The 17,241-nt window shown below is 43.3% G+C and overlaps 1 long non-coding RNA gene across 1 annotated transcript in view; it reads left to right on the top strand.

The window, feature by feature from the left end:
- The window catches only part of LOC137374882 (uncharacterized), a 43,672-nt gene extending 27,100 nt beyond the window's left edge, over nucleotides 1-16,572 (top strand). The window contains exons 2-4 of the long non-coding RNA XR_010975911.1: nucleotides 3,081-3,290; nucleotides 14,152-14,267; nucleotides 14,984-16,572. This is a non-coding gene — a long non-coding RNA (uncharacterized lncRNA). The remainder of the gene's footprint in view (nucleotides 1-3,080; nucleotides 3,291-14,151; nucleotides 14,268-14,983) is intronic.
- The last annotated feature ends 669 nt before the right edge of the window (nucleotides 16,573-17,241 follow it).

Genomic DNA, 17,241 nt, shown 5'->3' with positions numbered 1-17,241 from the left:
TTTCCTGTCATTATTAAAATGAGGCTCACACAAATGGCTTCATGTGTCAATATTTACATAGTGCTCAAAAAGACAAAAGGTGCACATTACAGGTGAAAGAAACCCCAGTGATCCACTCAGGGCTCTGCCCGACACAGTGGCCTCTGTTGCTCCCATTGTAGCCTCAGATAAGATGGAGACAGCCTCCTTACTTGTCTCGGCTTGCAACTGAAATGCACGTGGTAGTTGGTCGAGTCATCGAGGTGCCAGTTTGACTTTTGGATGATCAATTAGCACATTGCACCTGTCGGTCACCCACATTTGAAGGAAAGAGGCAGTTAAGATTCTGAGTCCCAACCTCATTTATGTAAAGCTGCAAGGCACTAAACAGGCATTCTCAGCAGATTGAGGCCTATCAATATCAGGTGCCCATACCATGTCAGCAAGGTCATTCCAGAGTTGTGGGAGGTGATGGGGTGGGGGGAGCACGTGATCGCTGAAATGGCAGTCCCAGGGTGCCAAGGACACAGATTAGTGTTACAGGACCTAGAGGAGAATTCCTGCTGTCTGAGTCCCACAAAAATAATTCCATGCTTCCCATTCTTGGGCCTCTTAGGCTCTAGAGCCAATGAAGTGCATTAGAGCCTACATGGTGACACTCTGACAAGTTCCAAGCTAAAATGTAATCAGGTTCCTCTATACATAATAGGACTCTGATTTATATATTAAAAGGAATCTCCTGCTTGAAACAGGCAAACACTTTGGATGCACGAAAATATGTCTCTTTCAATATGGAGGTTGATGCATAACAGGGCAGTAAAGCTACTGACCTCATTTTGAGACTGTTTATGACAGATGACATAGCTAAAAATCAACTCCTTTTTGAGAAGACTGACTTACTTACAGAGGTTTAAAGGTTAAGTTTCCACTTTGAATGCAATTGGGAAGTTGGGTGAAAAATGCACTTAAAATTGCATTGGCTAGGTTACAGTTCAAGTTATCACTAAAATGCATTTGCATAATCACAAAGGTAAAACCTTCCAGCACAAGTGAGCAGCTTAGTGGAATGTAACTGTTTATTTTTTCTTTGCATTAAAAAATATTCACTGATGTATTTAGAATGATAACCTGGTGCTGTTTTACTAATACAGCCAAAAATGGGATATGACAAAAAATAAACTTTTAATGAGCGTCTACACCAGGGTTGTCCAACCTTTTTGAGTGGGGTGGGGGGGAAGATGCACGCTACAATTTTGTCTTGCATAGGGGGCTACTGAGACAATTTTGGAAATATAAAGGCATTAAACATTTATCTTACTATTAATCAAAACAACAAATGTATATTTTTGTGAATATGGAATTAGTGTAGGATTAGTATAAAAATGGGTGGTTGATGGTCGGCACAGACTCGGTGGGCCGAAGGGCCTGTTTCAGTTCTGTATCTCTAAAATAAATTTTTTTTTTAAAAAAGCTTTAAATGAGAAGACTAATTTATTGACTTACTTTCTCTTCACTATTTTGGACACAGATTTAGTGAGATACCTGCCATTTTTCTGCTTGTACCAGCAGTCACTGTTTGCCCGCACACTTCTTGTAGTGATGCGGAGTATTCCGGATAGATGTCCATCTATCAGGAGTGATCATGATCACTCTCTCTCCCTCTCTCTTTCTCTGTCTCTATCTCTCTCTCTCCATGTGCCCCCCTCTCTCTGCTCCCCCCTTGCTGTGTTCCTCTCTCTCTCTGTTGTTCCCCCCACCGTGTCACCCTCTCTCTCTCTGTCCCCTTTCTCTCTCTCTGTTCACCCCCTCTCTCCGTCCCTTTCTCTTTCTGTCCCCCTTTCTCTCTCTGTCTCTGTTCCCCTTTCTCTTGCTCTCTCTCTGCCCCCTCTCGCTCTCCCTATCCCCCTTTCTGTCTCTCTGTCCCTCTCTCTTTCTATCCCCTCTCTCTCTCGCTCTCTGTCCCCCTTTCTCCCTTTCACTCTTTATCCTCCCTCTCTGTCCCTCCCTCTCTCTGTCCCTCCTTTCTCTCTCTCTCTCAGTCCCCCTTTCTGTCTCCCTGACAGTTGCAGAAAGTGGGAATGCTGAGCAGATGGTTCGTTAATTTTTTTTTTTAAATCGCAGGTCAGTTTCACAGCTGACAGCTGCTGACATTGGGAACAGCAGTTTCCCAACTTCCGACAGATTCAGGGTTTTCCGGTGGATTATATTTTTAAAAGGTCGCCGGAAAACCCCAAATCTGTCCAACGTTGGGAAACTGCTGTTCCTGATGTCAGCAGCTGTCAGCTGTGAAACTGACTTGTCACTTTTATTTTTAAAGCTGGTATTAAAGAAGAAGCCAATGGAAAATTTCTCATTCCCAGTCACAGACCCCTGGTGAAGACAAGGAACGGCCAGGTACAGTTTACATCTGCAGGCCGGATGGAAACCTTTGGTGGACCGGATTCTGGCCTGTGGGCCATATGTTGGACAACCCTGGTCTAGACTGTCACTGTAAATAATCTGACTTTAAATAATTGAAAATTACATAAAGAAACTATACTGAAACATTTACCAGTTTCACTGGTGTACACTAGACAGTTTCTTAGTAAATTGGGTATTTTAAAATGTGATAGATTTAAAAACATGCTGACGAGGGCCTGTGTACCCTAAAACAAAATTTAATTTGAGCAGCCTCCTCGAATGGCCGCAATCAGCGGAAATTGTGGGTGTAGTCGGTTTTGTGGATGGAGCCAGCTTGGGCAAAATGATTTTAAAAATGTTAAACAGCACAGAATATTTATGTAGCACTTAACTTTTGTTTATAATTTTCTGATCTTTTTGACCTGGTTTGGCCATTTTCAATAGATTGTGCTGATAAAACTACCAGAAGATAACAGAAACTCTACTCGACATGTTTACATCCTATAACATGAAATGACTAAGAGTTCAGTCATTCTTAATTCTATATTTAGCAGCATTATGGCATAATCTATATTTAAGGATTGACTTAGGTCATTTTCACAAAGTGATAAAAATTTATTGGAAATAGTCATTCTTTGAAATTGGCTTTCTTAGGAATAAATAGACCTTGCATCATATTAATATTGATGATACAATAACAGGTAATTACCTGGGATACCGGGGAGGCAGTCAGCGGACCTGGGACGAGTCCAAACCCGAGCAGGAGCTATAAATCAAGAGCAGGGCTCGAGTCCCTTACTTATCTGGAAGACCGGAGAGGCAGTGGCTGCGGCTGCAGGTTGGCATGTGTTGGGTTTGAAAAGTGAAAAAAAAACTAACAGTGACTTCCCGGGAAATCCGTGAGCTGATTGGTGAGTAACAACTGTTTGTTAGTACCTGTAAATAGCTTAAAAATCAGAGAGGAAAGTTATTTTTTTTAAAACCCTCAAATAGCTACCTTATAAGTGCTAAGGTTAGTACTACTAAGGTTTTAGTTGGTGTAATTTATCAGTAATTACTAGTTAGAAAGTGCTGTTTGGACAGAGTGTGAGGCTGTGAGTTATATGTGAGGGACTTCACTGACAAGGGGAACGAGGTGCTCTTTGGTCGTTCTTTTCTTTTCTGCCTTTTCAGCCTCCAGGGTACAGGGGAAGAAGCTGATCGACAAATAACTAATAAGTTACTCTACTAATTACACTAGCAATAATTAGTTGGTAAAGCTAAGTAATGGCAGGGCAGCTCGGTCGAGTGGAATGTGCCTCCTGTGGAATGTGGGAAGTCGTGGACGCACCCTGTGTCCTTGACAAGCACAACTGCAGGAAGTATCATTGGCTGCAGAAGCTTGAGCTCCAGGTTTCGAAACGTGAGCGGAAGCTGGAGTCACTATGGTGCTTCCACATGGCAGAGAACTATATGGATAGCACATTTCGGGAGGTAGTCACCCCGAAGCTTAAGAGAGCGCAGGCAGAGAGGGACTGGGTGGCTGCCAGACAGACAAGAAGGACAAGGCAGGTAGTGCAGGAGTTCCAGAAAAGCATCCCATTTTCTATTCAGTTCTGAGTACCAATGGGAGAGAGGGTTCCTCTAGAGAGTGCAGTGAGAGTCATGACCAGAGCACCATGGGTGGCTCAGTTGTGCAGGGAGGGAGGAGAAAAGACAGGAGAGCAATGGTGATAGCGGATTCTTTAGTTAGGGGAACTGACTGGCGTTTCTGTAGCCGCAGACGTGATTCCAGGATGGTATGTTGCCTCCCTGGTGCAAGGGTCATGGATATCACCAAGTGAGTACAGAGCATACTGGAGGGCAAGGGATATCACCAAGTGAGTACAGAGCATACTGGAGGGCAAGGGTGCACAGCCAGAGATCGTGGTCCACATTAGTACCAACGATATAGGTAGAAAAAGGGATGAGGTCCTGCAGGCTGAGTTTAGGGAGTTAGGAAAAAGATTAGCAAGCAGGACCCCAAAGGTTGTAATCTCCGGATTACTCCCTACGCCACGTGCTAGTGAGTATAGAAATAGGAAAATACTCCAGATGAATGTGTGATTGGAGAGATGGTGCAGGAGGGAGGGCTTCAGATTTCTGGGATATTGGGACCGGTTCCAAGGTGGGACATGTACAAGCCAGACGGTCTACACCTGAACAAGACTGGGATGAATATCCTTGCAGGAAGGTTTGCTGGTGCTGTTGTGGATGGTTTAAACAAGTTTAGCAGGGGTTGGGAACCTGAGGGAAGTTTCAGATAGGACAATATCAGGGCAGGGAACAGGAGGCGGAAAATTAGCGAGTGACTGGAAAAGACAGAAGAAGCAAAGTTAAAAGTGTGCAGCATATGAATTTGGCAGAGTTAAAAGGTATTTATTTAAATGCAAGGAGTATAGCAAATAGCGCCGATGAGCTGAGGGCACAGAGAGATACATGGCAACACGATATTGTTGCTATAACGGAAACTTGGCTTAAAGAGGGGCAAAAATGGCAGCTCAACATCCTTGGATATAGAGTTTGCAGGCAGGAGAGAGGGCTAAAAAAGGAGGGGTGTAGCATTATTGGTTAAGGAATCAGTAACAACTGTGAGGAGGGATGATATGCTAAATGCATCATCAAATGAGTCCATATGGGTCGAGCTCAGAAATAAAAAAGGGGCAGCCACACTACTAAGAGTGCACTATAGAACCCCAAATAGTGAGAGGGAGATTGAAGAACAAATATGTAGGCAAATTTCTGAGTGCCAAAACAATAGGGCAACAATAGTTGGGGATTTCAACTGCCCTAATATCAACTGGGATACAAACAGTGTGAAGGGCACAGAGGGCACAAAATTCTTGAAATGCGTTCAAGAGAACTTTTTGAGCAAGCCTGTAATAAGTCCAGTGAGAGGGGGCGCAATTCTAGATTTAGTCTTCGGTAATGAAGCTGGGCAAGTGGATGAAGTAACTGTGGGAGATCTCCTTTTGGAGATAATGACTAAAATATAGTTAGTTTTATCATAATCATGGAAAAGGTTAAAACAGAGAGATAAAACTGGAGTAAAAGTTCTAAATTGGTAGAAGGTAAATTCTATGAAGCTGAGAGGTGATCTGGCAAAAGTGAACTGGTTTCAGCTACTTGAAGGAAAATCAATGGCAAACCAGTGGGAGGCATTCGAAAGTGAGATTCTACAGACACAGTGTAGACATGTTCCCACAAAGATAACGGGTGGCACAGCCAAATCTAGAGCCCACTGATTATCTCGAAGAATACAGGCTAAGATAAAACAGAAAAAGAAAGCTTATGACAGTCACAAAAAACAATACTTTAGAAAGCCTAGATGAGCATAGGAAGTGCAAGTCTGAAGTAAACAAGGAAATTAGGAAAGCAAAGAGAGGACAGGAAAAATTATTGGCAGGTAAAATCAAGGAAAACCAAAGATGTTTTATCAGTACATTAAGAGCAAGAGGATAACTAAGGAAAGGGTAGGGTCTATCAGAGATGTACAAGGGAACTTATGTGTGGATGCAGAAGATGTGGGTAGGGGTCTTAATGAGCTTTTAGTCTCTGTCTTCACAAAGGAGAGGATAGTGCAGACATTGTAGTTAAAGAGGAGGAGTGTGAAATATTAGGTACGATAAGCATAATGAGAGAGGAAGTACTAGAGGGTCTGACATCCTTGAAAGTAGATAAATCACGAGGGTCGGATAGATTGTATCACAGGTTGTTAAAGGAAGTCAGGGAGGAATATCGGATGCTCTGAGGATCATCTTCAAATCCTCACTAGATACAGGCGAAGTACCAGAGGATTGGAGGTCTGCAAACATTGTACCGTTGTTTCAAAAGGGTGCGAGGGCTAGACCAAATAATTATAGGCCAGTCAGTCTGACCTCGGTGGTGGGTAAATTATTAGAATCAATTCTGAGGGTTAAGATAAACTGCCGCTTAGAAAGCCACAGATTAATCAGGGATAGTCTGCATGGATTTGTTAAGAGAAGGTCATGTCTTACTAACTTGATTGAATTTTTTGAGGAAGTAACAAGGAGGATTGATGAGGGTAGTGCAGTGGATGTGGTCTACATAGATTTTAGTGAGGCATTTGACAAGGTCCCACACGGCAGACTGGTTAGAAAAATAAAAGCCCCTGGGATACAGAGGAATGTGGCAGGTTGGATCCAAAATTGGCACAGTGACAGGAAACAAAGGGTAGTGGTCGACGGATGTTTTTGTGAATGGAATGCAGTTTCCAGTGGTGGTCCACAGGGCTCAGTGTTGGGTCCCTTGCTGTTTGTGGTATATATTAATGATTTGGTCTTAAATGTGGGAGGCATGATTGGGAACTTTGCAGATGACACAAAAAGGACATAATTGCTCTGGAGAGAGTATAGAGGAGATTTACAAGAATGTTGCCAGGGCTTGAAAGTTGCAGCTATGAGGAGAGATTGGATCGGCTAGGGTTGTTCTCCTTAGAATGGAGGAGACTGAAGGGTGACTTAATTGAGGTGTACAAAATTATGAGGGGCCTGGATAGAGTAGACAGGAAAGACCTGCTTCCCCAAGCAGAGAGGTGAATTACCAGGGGGCACAGCTATAAGGTGATTGGTAGAAGGATTAGAGGGAACATGAGGAAAAACGTTTTCACCCAGATGGTAGTGGGTGTCTGGAATTCACTGCCTTGATCGGTGGTGGAGGCAGAAACCCTCAACTCATTTAAAAGGTACCTGGACCTGTACTTGAAGTGCTGCAGCCTGTAAGGCTACGGATTAGGTGCTGGAAGGTGGGATTAGATTAAGCGACTAGTTTTTTCAACCGGCGCAGACGCTATAGGCTGAATGGCTTCCTTCTGTGCTGTAACTTTTCTATGGTTCTATTGTTGGTTCTACAAACAATAACAATTATCCAGTAATGGATTCATTCAGTTTCTCCCAAGTGCATAAAGATGCGATAGCTATATGTTCCCCCTTCCTGCAAACACTATTGAAGGACTAGTAGTGAGCTGGGTTACTTAGTAATAAAAGTAGTCAGTTGAAGAATAGCAATGTGGCTTCTAATGGAATTCTGCCATCAAGAGGAAAGAGGAGAGTCCGGCAGCAATGACACTATTGCATCACCAGAATACGCAGTGAGGAGCCTTAAAGAGGTACAAGTGTCCTGAAGATCAGAAAGACGAATCTCACTCAAGGCTGAGACTATGCACTGAGGCAGATAGGTGTTGGGGCCGACTGGGCAGAGAGCAAAGAACAAAGAACAAAGAAAATTACAGCACAGGAACATGCCCTTCGGCCCTCCAAGCCTGCGCCGATCCAGATCCTCTATCTAAACATGTCGCCTATTTTCTAAGGGTCTGTATCTCTTTGCTTCCTGCCCATTCATGTATCTGTCTTGATACATCTTAAAAGACGCTATCGTGCCCGCGTCTACCACCTCCGCTGGCAACGCGTTCCAGGCACCCACCACCCTCTGCGTAAAGAACTTTCCACGCATAACCCCCCTAAACTTTTCCCCTCTCACTTTGAACTCGTGACCCCTAGTAATTGAATCCCCCACCCTGGGAAAAAGCTTCTTGCTATCCACCCTGTCTATACCTGTCATGATTTTGTACACCTCAATCAGGTCCCCCCTCAACCTCCGTCTTTCTAATGAAAATAATCCTAATCTGCTCAACCTCTCTTCATAGCTAGCGCCCTCCATACCAGGCAACATCCTGGTGAACCTCCTCTGCACCCTCTCCAAAGCATCTACATGCTTTTGGTAATGTGGCGACCAGAACTGCATGCAGTATTCCAAATGTGGCTGAACCAAAGTCTTATACAACTGTAACATGACCTGCCAACCCTTGTACTCAATACCCCGTCCGATGAAGGAAAGCAAGCCGTATGCCTTCTTGACCACTCTATTGACCTGCGTTGCCACCTTTAGGGAACAATGGACCTGAACACCCAAATCTCTCTGTACATCAATTTTCCCCAGGACTTTTCCATTTACTGTATAGTTCACTCTTGAATTGGATCTTCCAAAATGCATCACCTCACATTTGCCCTGATTGAACTCCATCTGCCATTTCTCTGCCCAACTCTCCAATCTATTTATATTCTGCTGTATTCTCTGACAGTCCCCTTCACTATCTGCTACTCCACCAATCTTAGTGTCGTCTGCAAACTTGCTAATCAGACCACCTATACTTTCCTCCAAATCATTTATGTATATCACAAACAACAGTGGTCCCAGCACGGATCCCTGTGGAACACCACTGGTCACACGTCTCCATTTTGAGAAACTCCCTTTCACTGCTACTCTCTGTCTCCTGTTGTCCATCCAGTTCTTTATCCATCTAGCTCGTACACCCTGGGCCCCATGCGACTTCACTTTCTCCATCAGCCTACCATGGGCAACCTTATCAAACGTCTTACTGAAGTCCATGTATATGACATCTACAGCCCTTCCCTCATCAATCAACTTTGTCACTTCCTCAAAGAATTCTATTAAGTTGGTAAGACATTCTATTAAGTTGGTAAGACTTAAGTTGGTAAGGACGTCACTAGAAGTCTCTCTCCTTCTAAGTTGTATTTATCACTGCTTCTTGGGGCCTCCTACTACCTTTTTCATGGCAGCCTTGGGAAGCAGTATTAAGTCAGGCTGAAAGTAGGAAAAATCTACTGCAAGCTCAGGTACCTCTGCTATTTCATATGGGTGGGGAAGAGCGGGCAATGAGAGTCCCAGTGAGGTGAAGACAGAGAACTCCTGATTATGATGGTGAAATGACTGTAGGCCTCAACACCTAAATCTTCTGAAAATCTATTCATCATTTACACCATTTTGTTGGGTAACTGCCACTCTATCGCCACAGTTATGGCAGATTATCAGATTACCTGCAATTCAACCTTGAGATTTGAATCTGTCCCATGGTAGGATGAAAATCTCTTCTAGCTGGCTATAAGAGGTAGTACATGAAATGAGTTGGCAAGTTCCATTTGTTCTTAACAAACATGGTCCAACAATACAAAGATATCTACAATTTGGCAATAAGGGGTTGGTTTAAAACCGCTCTCGACCCAGCAGGTAGGTGCACATCAAAGCAGCCCAGCTGTCCAAGAGTGGTAGCAAGGAGGTACAGCCAATTTTAGTGGCCGAGTCTCACGAACTTGCTACTGTTGACGTCCTGATCCAAATAGTTGTGACGTCAGCAGGATTCAGCTGTCATTGGGGACCCAGCTCAAGGTAAGTGCTCTGGGAGGAGAAACTGGCCAGCGGGGATTCTGGATGAGTGCCGTGGGGCAGGGGTATTTCAAGGTTTTCTCACAAGGCTCGAGTAGCACTCTTGTTCCTCCTGCCAAAAAAACTAAAATAAAATATTCAAAACTTATCTTGTTGGGCCTCTTCCGCCACTGGCTGTTGTTCCTGGCATGTGTTAGGCAGAAAGTTAAAAAGTTAGGTAGAAAGTTAAAAGACAGGACCTCTTGGGATGTAACCTCAGGATTACTCCCTATGCCATGTGCCAGTGAGGCTAGAAATAGGAAGATAGTGCAGCTAAACATGTGGCTGAACAGCTGGTGTAGAAGGGAGGGTTTCAGATATCTGGATCATTGGAATCTCTTCAGGGACAGGTGGGACCTGTACAAGAAGGACGGGTTGCATCTAAACTGGAGGGGCACAAATATCCTGGCTGCGAAGTTTGCTAGCGTCACTCGGGAGGGTTTAAACTAGTGTGGCAGGGGGGGTGGGAACCGGAGCAGTAGGACAGTAGGTGAAATAACTGAGGGGGAAATAGTAAATAAGGCCAGTAAGACTAAGAGGAAGAGCAGGCAGGGAGATGTTGCTGAGCACAGCGGGACTAGTGGTCTGAAGTGCATTTGTTTCAATGCGGGAAGGCAGATGAATTTAGAGCTTATATTAGTACTTGGAACTATGATGTTGTTGCTATTACAGAGACTTGGTTGAGGGAAGGACAGGATTGGCAGCTAAATGTTCCAGGATTTAGAAGCTTCAGGCGGGGTAGAGGGAGATGTAAAAGTGGTGGGGGAGTTGCATTACTGGTTCAGGAGAATATCACAGCTGCACTGCGGGAGGACACCTCGAACGGGTCATGCAGCGAGGTAATATGGGTGGAGCTCAGGAATAGGAAGTGTGCAGTCATGATGTTGGGGGTTTTCTACAGGCTTCCCAACAGCCAGTGGGAGGCAGAGGAGCAGATATGTAGACAGATTTTGGAAAGATGTAAAGGTAACAGGGTTGCAGTGGTGGGTGATTTTAACTTCCCCTATATTGACTGGGACTCACTTAGTGCTCGGGGCTTGGATGGGGCAGAATTTGTAAGGAGCATCCAGGAGAGCTTTTTGAAACAATATGTAGATAGTCCAACTAGGGAAGGGGCCGTACTGGACCTGGTATTGGGGAATGAGCCCGGCCAGGTGGTCGAAGATTCAGCAGGGGAACATCTCAGGAACAGTGACCATAATTCCGTACGTTTTAAGGTACTTGTGGATAAGGATAAGAGTATTCAATGGGGAAAGGCTAATTATAACAATATAAGGCAGGAACTGAAGAATTTAGATTGGGGGCGGCTGTTTGAGGGTAAATCAACATCTGACATGTGGGAGTCTTTCAAACGTCAGTTGATTCGAATCCAGGACTGGCATGTTCCTGTGAAGAAGAAGGATAAGTTTGGCAAGTTTTGGGAACCTTGGATAACGAGGGATATTCTGAGCCTAGTCAAAAAGAAAAAGGAAGCATTCGTAAGGGCTGAAAGGCTGGGAACAGACAAAGCCCTTGAGGAATATAAAGAAAGTAGAAAGGAACTTAAGCAAGGAATCAGGAGGGCTAAAAGGGGTCATGAAAAGTCATTGGCAAACAGAATTCAGGCGAATCACAAGGTTTTTTATACGTATATAAAGAGCAAGAGGATAACCAGAGAAAGGGTTGGCCCACGCAAAAACAGAGGAGGGAATCTATGTGTGGAGCCAGAGGAAATGGGCGAGGTACTAAATGAGTACTTTGCGTCAGTATTCACCAAAGAGAAGGACTTGGTGGATGATGAGTCTAGGGAAGGGAGTGTTGATAGTCTGGGTCATGTCGATATCAAAAAGGAGGAGGTGTTGGGCGTCTTGCAAAGCATTAATAAAAGCAAAATACTGCGGATGCTGGAAATCTGAAATAAAAACAAGAAATGCTGGAACCACTCAGCAGGTCTGGCAGCATCTGTGGAAAGAGAAGCAGAGTTAACGTTTCGGGTCAGTGACCCTTCATCGGAACTGACAAATATTAGAAATGTCACAGGTTATAAGTAAGTGAGGTGGGGGTGGGGCAAGAGATAACAAAGGAGGTCTAGATTGGACCAGGCCACATAGCTGACCAAAAGGTCACGGAGCAAAGGCAAACAATATGTTAATGGTGTGTTGAAAGACAAAGCATTAGTACAGATTAGCTGTTAATACACTGAATATTGAACAGCAGCAAGTGCAAACCTGAAAAAAAACAGTGGGTAAGCAAACTGAACAAACTAAGATGAAATGAACTAAATACAAAAAAAAAGATTGTAAAAAATGTGAAAAAGAATGTAAAAAAAAAGGAAGAAAAAAATAACTAAAAATGATAGTAAAATGGGGGGCTGTCATGCTCTGAAATTATTGAACTCAATGTTCAGTCCGGCAGGCTGTAGTGTGCCTAATCGGTAGATGAGATGCTGTTCCTCGAGCTTGCATTGATGTTCACTGGAACACTGCAGCAATCCCAGGACAGAGATGTGAGCATGAGAGCAGGGGGGAGTGTTGAAATGGCAAGCAAAGCATTAAGGTAGATAAGTCCCCAGGGCCTGATGGGATCTACCCCAGAATACTGAAGGAGGCAAGGGAAGAAATTGCTGGGGCCTTGACAGAAATCTTTGCATCCTCATTGGCTACAGGTGAGGTCCCAGAGGACTGGAGAATAGCCAATGTTGTACCTTTGTTTAAGAAGGGTAGCAAGGATAATCCAGGAAATTATAGGCCGGTGAGCCTTACATCAGTGGTAGGGAAATTATTAGAAGAGGATTCTTCGGTACAGGATTTACTCCCATTTGGAAACAAATGAACTTATTAGCGAGAGGCAGCATGGTTTTGTGAAGGGGAGGTCGTGTCTCACTAACTTGATTGAGTTTTTTGAGGAAGTGACGAAGATGATTGATGAATGAAGGGCAGTGGATGTTGTCTATATGGACTTCAGTAAAGCCTTTGACAAGGTCCCTTGGCAGACTGGTACAAAAGGTGAAGTCACATGGGATCAGAGGTGAGCTGGCAAGAAGGATACAGAACTGGCTCGGTCATCGAAGACAGAGGGTAGCAGTGGAAGGGTGCTTTTCTAAATGGAGGGCTATGACTAGTGGTGTTCCGCAAGGATCAGTGCTGGGATCTTTGCTGTTTGTTGTGTATCTAGATGATTTGGAGGAAAATGTAGCTGGGCTGATTAGTAAGTTTGCGGATGACACAAAGGTTGGTGGAGTTGTGGATAGTGATGAGGATTGTCAGAGGATACAGCAGGATATCGATCGGTTGGTGACTTGGGCGGAGAAATGGCAGATGGAGTTTAATCCGGACAAATGTGAGGGAATGCATTTTGGAAGATCTAATACAGGTGGGAAGTATACAGTAAATGACAGAACCCTTAGGAGTATTGACAGGCAGAGAGATCTGGGCGTACAGGTCCACAGGTCACTGAAAGTGGCAACACATGTGGATAAGCTAGTCAAGAAGGCAAACGGCATGCTTGCCTTCATCGGTCGGGGCATAGAGTATAAAAATTGGCAAGTCATGCTGCAGCTGTACAGAAACTCAGTTAGGCCACACTTGGAATATTGCGTACAATTCTGGTCGCCACACTACCAGAAGGATATGAAGACTTTGGAGAGGGTACAGAAGAGGTTTACCAGGATGTTGCCTGGTCTGGAAGGCATTAGCTATGAGGAGAGGTTGGATAAACTCGGATTGTTGTCACTGGAACGACGGAGGTGGAGGGGCGACATGATCGAGGTTTACAAAGTTATGAGTGGCATGGACAGAGTGGATAGTCAGAAGCTTTTTCCCAGGGTGGAAGTGTCAGTTACTAGGGGACATAGGTTTAAGGTGCGAGAGGCAACGTTTAGAGGGGATGTGCGAGGCAGTTCTTTACACAGAGGGTGGTGAGTGCCTGGAACTTGCTGCCGGGGGAGGTGGTGGAAGCAGGTACGACAGCGATGTTTAAGAGGCATCTTGACAAATACATGAATAGGATGGGAATAGAGGGATACGGTCCCCGGAACTGCAGAAGGTTTTAGTTTAGACAGGCATCAAGAACGTCGCTGGCTTGGAGGGCCGAATGGCCTGTTCCTGTGCTGTACTGTTCTTTGTTCTTAGTGTTGATTGGTGAGGAAGCCCTGCTTGGACCTCTGGTTACAATGGCAGATCGGGTCCCAATAATGTAATTGGAAATATATTTGCATATTTAAAGAGTACCCCACTGGCTTGGGATGGGTGTTCCTGCACAATCAGGTCAGGGTGGGAAAGAAATGGGTAAAACCCCCACTCTAGTTTAATCTAGCTCTGATGAAAGGTCGTAGACCTGAAACGTTAACTCTGCTTCTCTCTTCACAGATGCTGCCTGACCTGTTGAGTATTTCTATCACTTTCTGGTTTTATTTCAGATTTCCAGCATCTGCAGTTTTTTGTTTTATTTATTCTCGTTTAATTGCCTGGTTTCTGCTAAGCACGGGGGAGGGAGAGGTTAAGAATCAACCTCCTAATTCAAATTACTTTCCAGCGTATGTGTATGAAGACCAAGCAAGGATACGATCAAATCCGATGCCCTTGGCAGTTGAACATCCTGCCAACACTCACGATGGAAGCTCACACAAGAAAGATGGCCTTTTGAATGAGGTAATAAAGGGCAACTTGCATGTGTCAAACTGTGAGAAATCAAATTCTTCATTAGAGAAGGGGTAAGGGAAAATTGCTGAGGGGAAAACATTTTAAATTTCCTCTCCATGAAGAAGCCTGAAAAGAATAATAGTTGAGAATAAACGGCTGTTGAACTTTACAGGTAGGGGGCAGCTTTTATCAGCAGTGTGATTAATAAATAGAAATCACCAGATAGCTGAATAAATTATACATGTTTTGTTGCAGAAAATGTTTCCTCAATGTTTTTTCATAATGGTTTATTTATCAGAGGAAAAAATTGCAAGTTGATTGTATTATTATGATTCAGTTAGTCACAAAAATGAATAAAGATGGGATGAGTTTTCACTAAATTATTCCAGAAGCATTAAGGTAAATTAAACAATCTTTGAGTATAATTGAATCATAGTTATACCTGTGGAAGTGTACATTTTGTTTTATGATATGGATGATAAATTTGTTATATAACAATATTATTTGATGCATTATTGATTCTGCAAAAAGAATTTGCTTTTAAAATATGAATTATTGTTAACAGGATAAGAAACAGCAAAAACATTGCATGTAAATGTACTTCACATGGTAATTCAAGATTTCCACTGCAACATTGGGTGGGGTGTTGCTAATTAATATAGCACAACAACTGCATGTGAAATATTTAAGCTTTGTTAATAACTTTTAATTGTTTTCTCCAACAGTAACTGAAGAAAAATGTCTTACCAAATTCTAATTAGCGAGGATTTATGATGAGGAAGGATAACAATACTGACTATAAGCATGAACTATTTCCAGATCAAGCAAGTTGAACCAATTACAGTGCAAATGCCCCTATACTGTACTCCAACAGTTTGCTTCAATGACACCTCAGAAAAAGAGTTCCTATTGTACCAATGAGATTTTATTTTTGATAACAGTCAACAGCCGAGTAAGAATTTCAGTTTAATGGCAGTTTGGGGAGAAATAAGGACTATTTTATGGTGTTGAACTCTGATGTGTTGGAATTGGATGTAGATTCCTTAAATTAATTTCCTGTAGGACCCTTACAGCAGATAAGGAGATTTTCATCCATTCGTAAAGCCGGATTCCTATTGGAAACATATTGGCAGTTAAAATCCCCTCCTCCCCTGTTCTAATCTATTAAGCAAGGATAGAACTGGAGCCTTGTCTTTTCACTCCTCACCCAACCACCACAGTTTCTGTCTGTTAAAATTTATAGAAGCACATGTGAATCTCCAGTTAATGCCCGCCACCTGCATGCAATCAAACACACAATTAATATACAATTAACATCCCTGGCGATATGATATGAAAAATAGTGTTAGCTGTACAAGTAGCAATGTAAAAGGCATGTGAAAGCAAACCATTAAAAAAACAGTTTGGACCCAGCTATTTTATATATTTTCTTTCATGGCATGTGGGTGTCGCTGGCAAAGCCAGCATTTGTTGCCCATCCCTAATTGCCTTGACAACTGAATGGCTTGCTAGGCCATTTCAGAGGGCAGTTAAGAGTCAACCACATTGCTGTGGGTATGAAGTCACATGTAGGTCAGAATCTGCAAGGACAGCAGATTTCCTCCCCTAAAAGACATTAGTGAACCAGGAGGAGAGGCAGGTGTAATGTCCTTGGGACTTGAGTGAGGTTTAGCCAAGTTTGTTATTGGATAGGAGGCAAAGGCAGAGAGATAAAGACTGCAGCAGATGAACACAAAGGCTTCTCCTGTTATTCTGTCTTAATTTCACTTTCTCTTTGCTGGCATGTATGTTCTGTAGCAGCCTTTGGAATACACATTGCCGAATGCAATTGCAATTTCAAAACATTACAACACTACAAGCATGAGGTACACAGAAATCTTGTTGAAATTAGCAGCAGGTCTTTTTTTTTGGAATATTTTCACTTGGTTTCCCACCCAACAGCCAGCCTGATTAACAGGTTGCTGGCCTGTCAGGCAGGAAAGTCTACAGCAAAAGGCTGCAGCTGGGAAGCAGAGAGGAAGGAGGGTTTTCCAGTGCCTGTGAAACAGACTGAAATTTGTGAAAAACAGAAAAGCTTGTTAAAATGGAGATACACAGTCTCCTTCAAAGCCTGCAGTGACCGACCCACTTCCTGAACACACTGGTTCTCCATCACCCCATGCTTCCGTAAAAAACAGGGGCTCGGTTCAGATTTGAGATCTTAATTTTTTTTTACTTTCATCTGCTCCCACCATCTTGGGGGGTTAAAGTTCCCCCATTGTCTCTGTAACATTGCAATTACAGTGTATTGAATGGCAGAAAATAAAATATATTTCCAAGAAATTTGTTTTTATGTGATTTACTTGTGAAATATAAAACCAATATAAAAAACCTATCTGAATGTTTCTTTTATCCAAGCAGCTTCTGATAACAATAGTTGCTGAAGTCAGTGAAGTAATAATGCAGCCATTTCTCCTCCAGATTTGAGAAGAGGTCAACTGATCAAAGAGAGGTTAGAATCATAGATCCATAGAATGATTACAGCACAGAAGGAGACCACTCGAGCTGTCGAGTCCATGCCGGCTCTCTGTAACAGCAATTCAGCTACTCTCATTCCCCCACCCTTTCCCCATAGCCCTGCAATTTTTTTCCCTTCAAGTGCTTATCCAATTTCCGTTTGAAAGCCACAATTGAATCTGCCTCTATCTATCAGGCAGTGCATTTCAGATCCTAACCACACACTGTGTGAAAATGGTTCTTCCTCATGTCACTTTTGCCAATCACCTTAAATCAATGCCCTCTGGTTCACAACCCTTCCATCAATGGGAACAGTTCCTCTCTATCTACTCTGTCTAGGATTCTGATGATTTTGAACACCTCTATGAAATCTCCTCTCAAATTTCTCTTCTCTAAGGAGAACAACTCCAACTTCACCAATCCATCCATATAACTGAGATCCTGAATGCCTGGAATCTTTCTCGTAAATCTTTTCTGCACCCTCTTT

The sequence above is a fragment of the Heterodontus francisci genome, chromosome 11 (genome assembly GCF_036365525.1).
Source record: "Heterodontus francisci isolate sHetFra1 chromosome 11, sHetFra1.hap1, whole genome shotgun sequence".
NCBI lineage: Eukaryota > Metazoa > Chordata > Chondrichthyes > Heterodontiformes > Heterodontidae > Heterodontus > Heterodontus francisci.
The sequence above is the reverse complement of the archived record's forward strand: the minus strand, read 5'-3'. Positions and strand labels throughout refer to the sequence as shown.